The sequence below is a fragment of the Malaya genurostris genome, chromosome 2, assembly GCF_030247185.1.
Source record: "Malaya genurostris strain Urasoe2022 chromosome 2, Malgen_1.1, whole genome shotgun sequence".
Lineage (NCBI taxonomy): Eukaryota > Metazoa > Arthropoda > Insecta > Diptera > Culicidae > Malaya > Malaya genurostris.
In genome coordinates this window covers 44582546-44597133 of record NC_080571.1, presented here as the reverse complement: position 1 = coordinate 44597133, position 14588 = coordinate 44582546, and the positions used below count along the sequence as shown (strand labels likewise).

General features: G+C 36.8%; 1 protein-coding gene across 4 annotated transcripts in view; it reads right to left on the bottom strand.

The window, feature by feature from the left end:
- The window catches only part of LOC131430089 (uncharacterized), a 68563-nt gene extending 54427 nt beyond the window's left edge, over nucleotides 1-14136 (bottom strand). For all 4 annotated transcript variants that reach the window (XM_058594751.1, XM_058594750.1, XM_058594748.1 and 1 more), the window contains exon 1: nucleotides 13868-14136. The gene's annotated coding sequence lies outside the window, so the exon portion shown is untranslated. The remainder of the gene's footprint in view (nucleotides 1-13867) is intronic.
- Between the last annotated feature and the right edge of the window lie 452 nt (nucleotides 14137-14588).

The window sequence follows — 14588 nt, the reverse complement described above, 5'->3', positions numbered from 1 at the left end:
CGTGAAAAAAGCCCTCTAAAACACCCTAAAACACACTGCCTCAGATCTTAAAGTATATTCTCGGTCATTAGTATTTTTGGCTCATCAAATAAACTAATAGTAGCTTCAAAACGAGTCTTAGTCAACCGAAATCGTTTCAGGCATCTCTTCGATGAAATTTAGCCGATGAAAAATGTGCGCTCAGGCGGTTACGTCATTTGTACCATTATATCTCCGAAACCGGAAAGGGCAGCCATTTGATCTGTCAACTTGATAAATGACTCAGTAGTATCTCTCGAACAAGCCTACGAATGAAGAATTCAGTTTAGTCATTTCCGAGAAATTTGGAAAAAGTGCGTGTTTTGGTTATGTTACTTATGTCATTATATCTCCGGAAGCAAAAGAATCAGCAAGTTGAATTTCGAACTTGATCAATAGTTTAATAAGAGCTTGCAAGTTTGTTAAAATCGGTTCAGCGATCTCTGAGAAAATTGAGTTCTAAAAAATTTTCCGTTTTGTCGGTTGAGTCATTAGTACCATTCTATCTCTGAAACAGAAAGTAACAGCCTTTTAATCTACCGACTTCTTCAATGACTCAACAGTAGCTTTCAAATGAACCTTGGCTTATTAAAGTTCAGCCATCTCTGAGACAATTGATCGTTAGTGAACAACGCGTTTTGTCGGTTACGTCGCTTATACCATGATATCTCTGGAACCGGAATGGGCATTTATTTAATCTTCGAACTTGATTAAAAGTTTTATAGTATCGAGCCTTGGCTTGTAGAAATCGGCTTGGCAAAAGATTCAATATTTATGAAACGAGCCTATGATTGTTAAAACCGGATCAGCTATTTCCGAGAAAATTGAGCAGCAAAATAATCGTAGCATCCACACAGACATTTTCCGATCTCGTCGAGCTGAGTTTAATGGTATATAATACCGTGGGGCTCTGAGGCCAGTTTACCTGAAATTCTATTACTTTTCTATAGAGAAAAGCAAAATGAACGAATGGTGTTAATAAGCCAAGCTCTCGAAGCTTCCAGGAACTTTATCTGATGCATTTTCATCGAAATGATCCACGTATAAGTTCACTGGAAATATTATAAACGGCAAAATGGTACAGCGAACCTAACGCAATGTCCACAAGCAAGTGGCAAAGTTATCTTTTGGTGCGGTTTGGCCAGCTGCCACTACTCCGAATTGTTTCTGGACTGGTATGCTGCCAACAAAATCGATTGTGTCTACAAGCTATCCGCCATAACAAAAAAATTAAATACTGTTTCGCTTAAACAAAAATGACTGTGTTTCACAGAGTGAAGTGAACAAACATTGTTTCTACACTGACGATGCCTTACGTACTCATAATTATAGTAGTTTTTTTGTGCGTCACTTCACTTAAAAAGTGAAATTTGATGGAAATCACAAATGCTCCTATTTTCGTCAGAACCATGATTGAAAACAATACAAGTTTTATAGATCATCAATCTGCCTTTTCTTCGAATTAGGAATTTCCTTTAGCTTAGAGATTTTATTTCACTCAAATTTTCACATACGGACACCCGATGAATCGGATAATTAATTCAATTGGAATTACCTTTCATCAGTGCCGGGCTACTCTGCTATACGCTAAATGGTGGGAAATTCATGTTTTCTTCGGCTGTGGTTTCACTTTGAGAGCAAGCTGCCAAATAAACTCGTCAGACAACAGAAAAAAGCGCATACAGTCAAAACACAACCCGGCGTCAGTTACGGCTACTACAAACGTGTAAATTATTTGCAATTTGTTTTTTACTGTTTGAGTGTCGTGCGGGCTTCGCCAGGCACATTACCTACTGAAACTACGTTCCACCAGCACCTGGATTCCCGTGTCTGACGCATGGTTCAAGACACTAGACTCGGTACCAGTAGCCCGGTGGATCACAAGGAAACAATGGCCTTCGCAAAAAGAAGAAAAAAAAAACAGGGCCGAAATTACAACAGCTTCATTGCGTAATGGCACCGAGCAAAACCGAGCGCGCGGTCCAAGTACAGTTGCTTGAACTATCTCCATCGCAGGTAGTGCGTTGATGATCGCTCTCTACTCTTTCGGCTTCATACTTCGGGAATCAACTCACTGAACCACATTAAACTAGAGAAAGGCTTGTAATGTGTGGTTGTATAGATAATCATACATAGAGGCAAAAATGGGATGATAAATCGTAATGGATTGTTGAAACATCACTTTGGCTTTCCAATTTTCGGCAATACTGTTGCCTAATAATTGAACAGTGGGCTCACTACGACGCAAATCCATCGGTCACGATTTGTGGCTCTGAAGACGCCAACGATCAAGACAGCCATGATTTTGTACATGATCGTCCATGCCTAGTAGGCGAAGTGACTTTTTATGAAAATTGATTGAAAACTTATTTACATTTTCATATTAAATACAAGCTGGAAAATTATTGGGTCTTGGGTTTTATTGGGTTTGATAAATGTTATTTTCGCAACTAACAACTAATGTTCTTGTATTACGAAAGTTGTACTAAATTCGTAAACAGGAGAATAGGGTGAATGTGAATTATATCAAACAAATTTTTGAATGGAGTTTAATTTGGTTGTACGCTTATTTGTAAAATGTGTGTTTATCGAAACATTGTCTTTAGCAACTTTTTTTAAATTTTTTGGTTAACCGATTTGTTGATGTCAAAATCAGAGTAAATTCAGCAGCCACCAACGAATTCCGAAAAATACACCGTTTGGAACTTATTTTTTTAAAGCGATGAGGACCGAGAAGTTATGGTCAACGGAAAAAGATATAATTCTTGTACGAAATGGAAGAATGGGACTTGATCGTTATGTAGTTCCAACAGGACAGTGACACATGCTCCACTGTACGCGAAATAATGCACCAATTGAGAGGCGCGTTTGATGAGTGGCCAGTTAGCTGTCAAGAACATGAGATTTAAGTTAATTATATCATTTTGGGGGAGATGCTTGGACAGGAGGTTTATATCACCAAGCTAAGGTTGAAACTGTCCAGATGTAGAACTACGTGCTGGTTTGGAGACCTGGCGTCATGTCACACCTTACGTTTATTTGATAATTTTCAGTTTGGTAATAGTTTTACAGCAAAATTCATCATAATGATCAAAACAACCGAATTATTTATTATTCTTCTATAAATTGACGCCTTCTGCATGTATTGATTTTTGATATGCAGCGATTCAATCAAATCAGTTCAATAAAGATTCTAAAGTCAGTTTCAGTATGAGTTATGTGGTACACTGCCCATACTTGCATATCAGTCCCATATGGAAAATCGGCATGTCGAGAAAAAGACGATTAAAATTTTATTTTCAAATTTTTTGATTTATTGTGCTACCTAATGCTAAATCATGGTATTATTACATGTTATATCGATAATACACCTTTGCTATTCCAATATTGCGACAAATGAAATTATTGAAATTTGCACTGAATGGGCCTGATATGCGGGTACTTTGCATATGGGACAGACATGAGTTGATATTTTTTTCACATTTTACTGAACAAACCCTCAACTTTTATTGAAATTTCTGAGAGTATATTGAGGATGGATTGCATTCCTCATGCTAACTCAATATTAGCGGAAATCGATATGGGACTGATATGCGAGTATGGGCAGTACAGCAGAGCATCAAGTTTCGAGACTATACTTATATTTTCGGCTAGCAGGATTATGTCTCACGGAAGATTGAAGCCATTAGACAATGAATTCGAGCATGGTTGATTTTTTTTGAGATTTTTATGTGAAACTTCATAGTCCGCTTAAGTCAGATAGGGTGGTTTTGAAATATTGAATTCTGAGTTGATCACTTCATCGCGACTTGGTACGAAAATAATGCGTATATATCCAAATCACTAATCACTATTACTAAGGTAAAAACCTAGTTGTAATTGTTTCTATTTCCAAAACGTGTCCGGTTTAGCCCCGGTTAGCAAAGTAGTAAAAAAAAAACAATTCCTACGCTCGGTGGGAAACTCCGGCTACACCCGTCATATTTATCAGACCTGGCGCCGTCTGATTACAACGTTCGGAATAAAGAAATGCCCGCGAATATTTGCCTACTGTTAGGATTCTATAAGCAAGTCAATTTAAGGGCACTTAAAAACAAAGTGCCTATACACTAGTACTAATGAGTGGACGGGTCGCAAATGAAAGACGGGTCAGCATGAATACTCAGCTAAAACTATTTTCACTTATGAGGTTTGATAGCAAGTGAGCAACAACAAAAAGCAGTCAACGTTTTTTCCGGAATTTATCGTTCTCCCTTAAAGCTTTATCAGAAAACCCCAACATTATTTGAAAGCGTGATTTGCGATCGTTAAGTCAAGGAAAACAAAAGAATTTGAATGATCCAAAATCTCACTTCGCTGTCACATGACTATTTTAGCAGGAATCCACAATTTCAAATGGGTGCAACGATTGAATAGGCAATAATTTCACATGAAGCCGTTGCACAATTGTTGGTAAAGTGCTTTTCCTACGATGTACAGAGGCAGAGCTTGAAATTGTCACTCATTTTTTATGAAAGTATGCAATCCAACAGACTCATATTCGTTTTTGTTGCTGTCTCATTCTTAATTGATCGCATCCAAAACAAACAAAGAGAGACGAAGCATTTCCGTCTCTCACTGCGACAAAAGAGAGTATCAATGTAAATGTCACTCGTTGTCAGAAATTTTTAATGCTGTGACGATACAAGTCTGTAAGCCGAGCTGATTTTGAAGCGCCCTCCCTTGTTTAATACAAATGAGCTACACAGACTCACAACGATAGAATCCTTAGATGTAATGTGACATAATATCGATTCGTTCTCTGTATAAGTTAGTAAATTAGAATATAAGTTCGTTTCCCCCTATTACACATTACAATTACACAGTTCGAAAATATCTTGTAATTTTACATCTTATAAGATGCACCTAAATGGAGCATCGTATTTCATACAAATTTTTTTTCAAGAACATGTAAAATTGTGTGATTTAAAAATTAAATGGCTTGAATTCGAATGAAATAAAAAGCACAAGATCGATGACAACAGCGCGAATGGAATAATGCGTCATTTGACAATTTAAGCTATTATGAATCGTATCTTATGTGTCACCAGTAAAATTCATAATTTTTTTTGCGCATGTTTTTAATTTTCCTTGCAAAAAATTACAGAATTGCGGTAGCAAACGATATCTGCAGGCAGAATCAGTCGAATTTCAATTGTTATTCTTTCATCGATATAATAAAATGCTGTACAGTTTGGCTATAAAGAGCGTCTAAAATATGACAAATTGAAGTAATTACAGAATATCTTTGGAAACCAAAAACTACTACAGATTCAAGCATAATCCGGCAAAAATCATTGTGATTTGTGTTCTGTCATTATCGATTCGCAAAGCTTCGGTTGGATAGCGACACTGCACTGTAGACGATTTTCACTGAAAACCGAAAATGACTGATTCTGAAACTACTGTTCCGTTTATGTCGTTGATTAGACATGGAGCTCGTTCTCGTCATTTTCTTCTATTTCAAATCAATGAAAATGAATTTTACCAGCTCTGGCCAGAGGGTTTCTAACACGCAGAGAAATATTGCGCAATTTTTTTTTTCAAAAATTATATCTATTTTTTCAACATGATGTTTTCCACTAATTTGATCTTCTTTTTATTATATCGTTTATTTATACCCGGCTTTAACGAAGTTGCGGTCGTTGCAGTCGTTGCGGCAGGAAATTTGAACTTATGTTTTGTTTAGATCAATCCAACATTTTGATTCGAAACAGAAAACTTGTGGTATAAAACAACTAACGGCACTTCCTTTTACTGAGTTATTATATATTTTTTAATTTCATATACACAAAATTAATATACCCTCGGCATCGTGGCTTAATGTCTGTAAATGAAATTATCATAAATATCATTTCATGTTAAAATTACATCATTTTTCATATTTCTGTTGAAGGAATATGAGAATTGATGAGAAAATAATATGCTAAGTTAAATGAAATTATTTTTAAGCTAAGTGCGCCACTCTGTACCCCATGAAACAACTAATTTATGTCAAGATTAAAAAATTTAATTTTTTGGCACAATTTACTTCATCCATTGAAAACTTAGCAACAAGAAGAGATAAAATTTTTAACAATGATTAGTAGTGCAGGCAATAAGATGGAAACTGCTACTTGCCAAAAGTGAGCCCCTTTTGTGCCGCAACCTGTGAAAACGAAAGTGTGATTGGCGCCCTTTGGATGAGCTTCATAAAATCATCAATACATTTTCGACTCTGACTGAGCCAAAAATTATTCTATTATAAAGTATCATATTTGATTTGACGGAATTGAACACAATTTATATACCGGAACAAAGGGAACATCTATGCTGTTCATTAGACATCAATAATAGCATGTGGTCAAATAAACCTGTACACCTAAACAAAATTACGTAAATTTACGTCTTCTGAGACCGACATATTCGAGCGTCGAAAATGACTCATTTTTACAGTTGAACTAACACATATTTAATGCATTCTGACCAGAGATGGGCAAATCCGTTCGTTTTAAAGAACCGCTCGGAGCTTTATAGTTCTACCAAAAGAACTAGCTCTGATGAACCGTTCTTTTGTTCTGAAATTTGGTATGTTCATAAAAAAATATGAAAGCAAAAAATTATACTCTGTAGTAAACAAATTCACTAATAGTTTGTGCAATTTCACATTTTTATTAATAATTATTTCCTTTCTGTACTTCTTTAAACATCGCAAATGTATGCCACTTGTACTAAATTCCTACATTTCTACACAAGTCATATGTACACTCTCTTTAAGAATTCGATTTCTTCCATTTTCATTGAAAACGAAAAGAGAGCTATCATTCCTTAAATAAACACTTAAGTTCACTCATTATTCTAGAAAAACTACGTAGACTCAGACAAAAACTTTAAGGATTTTCTTAATGATTTTGTATGGTTTTTAACCACAAGAATATCGTATGCGAATCATAAGACCGTCTCATGAAGTCACGAAAATTGGAATTGCAATAAAAAGACTAATGGCAAACATAACTTCTCTCATATACTTTGGAATTCATAAGTTGTTCGTATGAAAACTATAATATTGATGTATATTGCAGAAGTGTTATTTTTATATCAATCTTATGAAATGATGATTTTTGATGCATCATAAAATTTTCCTTATGATTTTCACTACCTATTTGTCCATACCTAATTCTGACATATTTTTAAATGATTAATCATACAAGTTCACACGCCTACTTCAAAGGCAGGGTATGTTTAACACATATTTAAACCATTAATGTAAAATTCAATCATTTTACGGATTATGTTCTTATGAATTGAGTCCTATGTGAATTTACGTCACCTGTAAATTTCATAATTTGTAGAGATCCGAGTGTAAAAGTAATAGGTGCGGGAATGTTCCTTCAATGTATGAAAAAAGTTCCCTGAGCGTTTCACACAAACGTATGAAGTATGTATTGGAAAAAAGTACGTCCACTTCTTACTAGAAGCGAAAGAAAGAAAACCTGCGGGCCATCCGCAAGGGGGCTGGACCCCCTTGGGATGACTCCCGCGGCCACAACGGAATAGAAAAACAAAACAAACATAAAAAACACAAAACTCTGTAAACCAAAACGGTTAAATTTTATAACTTCTACCCGGTGAACGACCAACATGGTTAAAGCCGGGGTAAAATAAATGATATAAAAAAAAACTAGAAGCGCTGTCAGTATCTTTTATCCGTTCAGTGGCAAATCTAGGTTTACTTCATTTCTGATGTGGTTCGAAATAGTAACATTCTTGAATCAATTGCGTATTACATTTCTCTCCATGCTCTCTCGCAAATGTGCAAAATAACTCTTGATGTGGTCAAGAAAGTTTTGATATTTTCGGTTACAAGTTTGACTACATCACATAAAATCCATTAAAGCTACCGCTTGTTCGGCAGCCTTTTTGAGCCGATTTTATTTCTCTCTCTTGTTTCGTTACGTTACTAGGAAACTCGAGCAGAAAAAATGGTGCCGCCATAGAAATCGACTTACCTTCACAAAAATAACATTCACTTCATTTTTACCGCGACAACATATATGTTTTTGTACACTCATCACATCTAAATTAAATTATCTAGACATTGTCAGGATAGATTTTTGGTCCATGCTTCTGAAGACGAGATATTCAATGAACAAGTTGAAAGAACAAGTTGAAATTCTTCCTTCAGAAAAAGACTTTCCCGGCCGCTAAAATCAATGAATCATTCTGATATTTTCAAAGAATAATCTAAACTAATTTTCTAAGAGATTGTCAGTTTTTTTATATTCGTCAACGTTTCTGAGAAAATAAGATTTGAAGCGTTAAAATAGCCTTTTAAATCACCCTAAAACACACTGGTCTCAGCCCTTAATGATCTAGTATTAATATTTTGCTCTTTAGGGGAAAAGTATTCCACAACTCGTTACGCACCAAACAATTATCGAAAATCTATTATGCATTCACACTTGAAACTTAATTTTGATCTCGGCAAAAATAGACGCCAAAAACGAACGGCGGAGTAATATTTCACTGAAATTTTGGCAAAGATAGCTTTTCTTAAAATACTCTGCTTTTTATTTCCGAAATCTCAGCAATTCCAAATGTTACAGTGATATTCGGTTTTGTAAATTACCGTGTTTACCAGCAATTGGTCGTTTTACCGAAATCAGCAAATTGATGATACCAACTTATCGGAATCTAGGTAAACATCTCTTATAACCTTTTCCTTTTCAACGGTTGCACTAAACTGGTGTACAGCAGATAAGGATGCTTTGATTCCACCCAAAATAGAGCGAGGGTAGTCGGTGCTAAACAACAGAAGGGTTGCGCTAACAGCTAAAATGGCATTAAACAACCGAAATTCGGTGATTGATCAAAGAAGCCGGGTTTCTTCAGTGCAAAACTGAGCGATGTGAATAAGTGTATGTGTTAAGGCCATCGTCCAAGTACCACGCGCGCGGGTGGTTTTAGGAAATTTTCGATGGAAATTTTGGAAAATTTGAGAAAACCAAAAACCTACAGACCTTTGAAATACTTTTATCTATCTACAGGGTGAAAATGGCTGGAAAATTCGGAGGATTTTCCGAGTCTTATCAAAAATAACTCTGAAAAATTAGTGTTTTTGTGATCTTTCACAATTATCTGGAAAAATAATGCGATGACCCTGTAGATAGATAAAAGTAAAAGGTGATTTTTTTGAGGTTAGGATTTTCATGCATTAGTATTTGCTCAGATTTTTTGAGGTTATGATTTTCATGCATTATTATTTGCTCAGTATGCTCTGACATTTCATCATGAATAGACTTACTAACGAGCAACGCTTGCAAATCATTGAATTTTATTACCAAAATCAGTGTTCGGTTCGAAATGTGTTTCGCGCTTTACGCCCGATTTATGGTCTACATAATTCTGGTTGAATGGCTACGTAAATAAGCAAAATTGCCGCATTTGGAGTGAAGAGCAACCAGAAGCCGTTCAAGAACTGCCCATGCATCCCGAAAAATGCACTGTTTGGTGTGGTTTGTACGCTGGTGGAATCATTGGACCGTATTTTTTGAAAGATGCTGTTGGACGCAACGTTACAGTGAATGGCGATCGCTATCGTTCGATGCTAACAAACTTTTTGTTGCCAAAAATGGAAGAACTGAACTTGGTTGACATGTGGTTTCAACAAGATGGCGCTACATGCCACACAGCTCGCGATTCTATGGCCATTTTGAGGGAAAACTTCGGAGAACAATTCATCTCAAGAAATGGACCGGTAAGTTGGCCACCAAGATCATGCGATTTGACGCCTTTAGACTATTTTTTGTGGGGCTACGTCAAGTCTAAAGTCTACAGAAATAAGCCAGTAACTATTCCAGCTTTGGAAGACAACATTTCCGAAGAAATTCGGGCTATTCCGGCCGAAATGCTCGAAAAAGTTGCCCAAAATTGGACTTTCCGAATGGACCACCTAAGACGCAGCCGCGGTCAACATTTAAATGAAATTATCTTCAAAAAGTAAATGTCATGTACCAATCTAACGTTTAAAATAAAGAACCGATGAGATTTTGCAAATTTTATGCGTTTTATTGTTTAAAAAAGTTCTCAAGCTCTTAAAAAATCACCCTGTATTTCAAAGGTGTGTATGTTTTTGATTTTCTCAAATTTTTCAAAATTTCCATCGAAAATTTCCTAAAACCACCCGCGCGCATAGTACTTGGGCGATGGCCTTAAATCTGAATGTAGCGATTTGTTTCGATATATTAAAAATAAATTTGTCCAATCTATTCGGCTTATCTACTTTTGAAATTTACAACTGAATTTCGATATGATATAGGGCTATTGTTCCCATAGTAATTTTTCCGATTACTCGATTTTCAATCAACCAATTGTGATAAAATCGAATACAATATTTTTGCTTCGACTTTGACAAGCAATACCGCAGAAGAAATAGTTCGAGAATTGTACAATACAACTGTTCTAGTGACACGAAAACTGCATCTAAATTCATCTTACTCTTAAAGTGAATCTATCAAACAGAGACAACAGATCACATTCTAACTAATGGTTTTCGTATATGAGAAGACTACTGGAGCTGAGTTGAATGAAAGTATCGTTATTCTACGTTCACACTATGAGTTAAAACGAGTTTTAACTTTGATTTCATGTTTTAAGCGAAATAACATGTTTTTCTCCCGTGTTATTTCATATTCAGAAACGTCACATTAAAACATGTTTTCCCAAAAAAAACATGATATAATGATCAGTCAAGCACAACCCTGCTAGCATTTTTCGTCATTTTTAGGTTATGTCTATTGACAAGCTTCTATCGAATCAGTTTTCCATCAGAGTAGCCATGTAATCATGACAAAACAAACCTGGAAACTGGTACAACCATGCTGGTTTTTTTTTGTTTTAAGACATGACTTTTTTGATCATTTATTCCTAAAAAATATTTATTGCACGTAAATGGCCAACGACTTTTTAATACGTAAAAGAAAACTTTCTGAGTGAAGAACTGGTAAAATTGAAGCGATTGACATAATATTTCTACCAATTTTCCGAGGCATTGGACAAAACCAAGCTTCCTTCTGAGTAAAATTGTAGGCTTATGTTACTTATTATTACTTATTGGCGACGTAAACATTTTTGCAGTTTGTTTCTAAAAACAAACTGAATAACAAGTAATATGTCATGCGTATAACATAATACAAGTGTGAACAGTTCGGTTTTAACTTTATATTACGATCGTTAAAACGTGTTATTTTCTGCAGGTGTGAACATAGTATTACCCTATTTTCTGAAATATTCAATGTTTTATTCAGCCATTACTTTTGTTGTAGTCGGAATCTGACTTTTTGTGAAAAAGCGAATTGTGTTTCCTACTGGAAATGACATGAAAGTGCAAACATTCTACTGCGTAAATTCTTCACAACCAACATAATGTGGAAATCAATATATCTATTATAACGAGTTTCAATTGGAATGTTTATTTTACATTTAAAATTTCATTTTAATAAAATTCTTAAAGTCTTGACAATAACACACATGCATGAACACCGATAATTTCGCTAATTACCAATCAAAAGAAAAATGCGAAGATTTTCAGATGTTTTAAAGTTTGCCGAGATGATTGCCTCGGCTGTTGAAATATCGGCAAAGTTTTGCCAAAATTCGGGAAAAACATTTTAGTGTGTTCTTGATGTATCCACTGCTTACTAGAAGCACTGTCATTGTCTCCGTGCAGTGGTAAATCTAGGTTTACTTCATTTATGATGTGGTTCAAAATAGTAAAATTGTAGAATCAAATAGGCTTAACAAAATTTTGACGCAAAACAACAAACAGTTTGCTGCGCTCCGAATGATTGTATTGATGATCAAGTATTAATATTTTGCTCTTTAGTGGAAAAGCGGTAAATGCAAAGGACCTATCAGATGAAAAATACGGAAATTTTCAGTTGTTCTAAAGTTTGCCGAAATGATTGCCTCGGCTGTTCAAAAATCGACAAAAATATCTTAGTGTGTTGAGTGGAAAATTTCCAATTCCATGCAATACAACATTCTTGGTTGTCTAAACTTTCCCGGTTTTCCTAATGTAATATATTCTGAAACCTTCGCATAAACGCATCTTTCGAACAAAAAAAAAGGGTTGTAAATCGGTTCACACATCCCAGAGAATACTCGTTACAAATTTTCGTTTTTCACAAATTCTTTAAAACGCTTCAAATTTGATGAAAACTATTGAAGATGGCCTTTACAGAAAGGTTATGCGCTAGTATTGTTTATAATCAAATTTATTCTGTGTAATTTGCATAATAAGTTTGGATGGAAAAAAGTCTCACTGTCTGTTTTTATACGCAACACACATGTACCTAATTGGCGTATTATGACACCGCACTCAAATACTTATCCAGTCAGTTATCAAATTTAAATTTCTATGGTCTTTTCTTTTAGCAAACCACCATGTCATTGTTCACCAGCATAAGTTTATCGGGTTCCATAAAGCGACCCATAACGCGTTCGTTGTTTGTTCTTTTTTTTCACTTTCACTTAACACGTTGAGGCGGCCTATGATTCGAAACGTTTGCTGGTTTGTGGCACCGAAGCTCCTCTCTTCTAGCACCAAGTCGCTAATAGGTACTATCAACATCAACACTTTCAGTTTACGCATCGAAATCCATGACACCAATTATTCGGGAGCTTCGATGCCGGATCGGAAGGAGGATCACACTGTCTCGTCCGTCATCAGCGCAATCGTTCCTGCGTGTTCCCTGCTCCATCCATCGGGGAGGAGGTTACCCACCGCACTTTCTACCACGTGGTCGAGCAAATTTTCTCTTGCGCGCTTGAGTAAACACACACGGTCATTTTTCGAGTTTCGCCGATCAAACATCGAATCTTCGATGCGGCACGCATCGTCTGGCACGCAAACTATGTACGTATCCCCGTTTCTGGCATGCACTTGGCGTCCGTCTTCACTAACACCGTCTTCCACGGCGATGCTGGCCGGTAGATATGGGTCACTACGGCCAGTACATCGCCGAGCCGCATCGACAACGAGTCCCCTTCCCCCCGATAACTAGAAAAGGAGAAGAGCCCCAACGGCAACGAGCACACCGATAATCTTTTATAAATAATTCAGGTTCTTCACTTGGACGACGCGTTGGAAAAAAACCGTAAAACCAAATTTGCCGTTTTTTTTGCACATTGCTTCCTCATTTTCCGCGAGCGTTCCCAAAACACCACAGGTTTTCGTTTCTACTCTAAGGCGAAATAATTTTGTTTTACTTGATTTGTTATCTTCCTATTAGGCACTTTACACTTTCCGATCGTTGGGTTCAATACTTTGGTTCCTGGGATTCGATCGGATCGTTCAAGCCATCGGCACTCGATTTCCAAGTTTTTTTTTTCTCTCCCGAGCAATGAAACAAAATTCACACCTTTTATCGCTATTTTCACTTGCTGCACAGTGTATTTCGTTACCGAAACACCGAAAGGCCCAATTACCCCGTCGACGAGGTACCCAATGTTTACAGGTCGAATATTCGAGGTGCACCGCAGTTACCGTTGAGGTAGTCGAGTTCCTCGGCAGTAATTGATGAACCGCGTTCCGAAAAAAAGCCCCGACATTTATCTTTTCTATGCTAATGATTTCAGCAGACCGAATACATCCAATTCCATTTGATCGTGGAAATTGACGGAAATTGATCATTGGAAGCTATTTAAAAATTAGGAGTAAGTTGATACCAACTTAGTAAAAAAAAAATTTAGATGTCTAATGGAATTCTTGCCCCAAAAAAAAAAAATAAAAATGCTTTAACACTATATCACTAATTCTGCCGAAACTTACACTTAAATTTTTTTTCGTGGATATAAAAACACTTTAGGCACAATCAGTAGAACATCAATAGCGAAAACCTTTTCCGCTTGCACTGGCCCAAATCGACCGTTTTTTCAGAAATGTGGTGTTGTAAAGAGATAGTTCCAAAAAACAAACCGATTCGCACCCGCAACGTCGAAAATCGAAACAGCACTTGTTCGCTGCGTTGTATATCGCTTTACTATTAAACAGCAGTGGCTGCTCTGCGATAGCTCGACCGTCAGTGTTAAAAAATAATTTCAAACTAAATGAAGTGTACGTTGATTTGTTCCGCTAACTGGTCTGGCTATGCCCCCGGTCCCGGGGTGGCAGGCTGGTGGGAAACCACCACTCATTCGCTCTCTCCCACTTTCTTTTCTTTCACTCATCGCTAACCGGAATCATCTCGGATCGGTTTGGGTGATCGAGAGTGGCGACGTCGATCGAGAGTCATCATCACGTCGTTGCAAGTCCAAGTCCAAGATCCGGTCCGGTGCTCATGAGCTCGGCCGGTGATCCTTCGCGCGGAGAGATTGCGTAAACACGGACCTCCCGCGATAGTCACTGAGTGAATGAGTCATTCACTCACTGAAGGTCACTCGAAAATTCCTTTGCTTCGTTTCGTCCGAACCGTCGATGCAACTCAGCCAGTCGATTCGGTCGAGCATTGTGGGGCGAAATTTCACTTTCATTTCGTGTTCGGGTCTCGGCG